The following is a 319-nucleotide window of genomic DNA, read 5'->3' as shown; positions in this document are numbered from 1 at the left end:
AGCGCCCCCTGGCGGCGCCCGCGGGCAGGCCGTGCGATCCGGCCCCAGCGCCCCCCGGCGGCGCCCGCGGGCAGGCCGTGCGATCCGGCCCCAGCGCCCCCCGGCGGCGCCCGCGGGCAGGCCGTGCGATCCGGCCCCAGCGCCCCCCGGCGGCGCCCGCGGGCAGGCCGTGCGATCCGGCCCCAGCGCCCCCCGGCGGCGCCCGCGGGCAGGCCGTGCGATCCGGCCCCAGCGCCCCCCGGCGGCGCCCGCGGGCAGGCCGTGCGATCCGGCCCCAGCGCCCCCTGGCGGCCCCCGCGGGCAGGCCGTGCGATCCGGC

This window comes from Rhinolophus hipposideros (genome assembly GCF_964194185.1).
Source record: "Rhinolophus hipposideros genome assembly, chromosome: 14".
Taxonomy (NCBI): Eukaryota; Metazoa; Chordata; class Mammalia; order Chiroptera; family Rhinolophidae; genus Rhinolophus; species Rhinolophus hipposideros.
The sequence above is the reverse complement of the archived record's forward strand: the minus strand, read 5'-3'. Positions refer to the sequence as shown.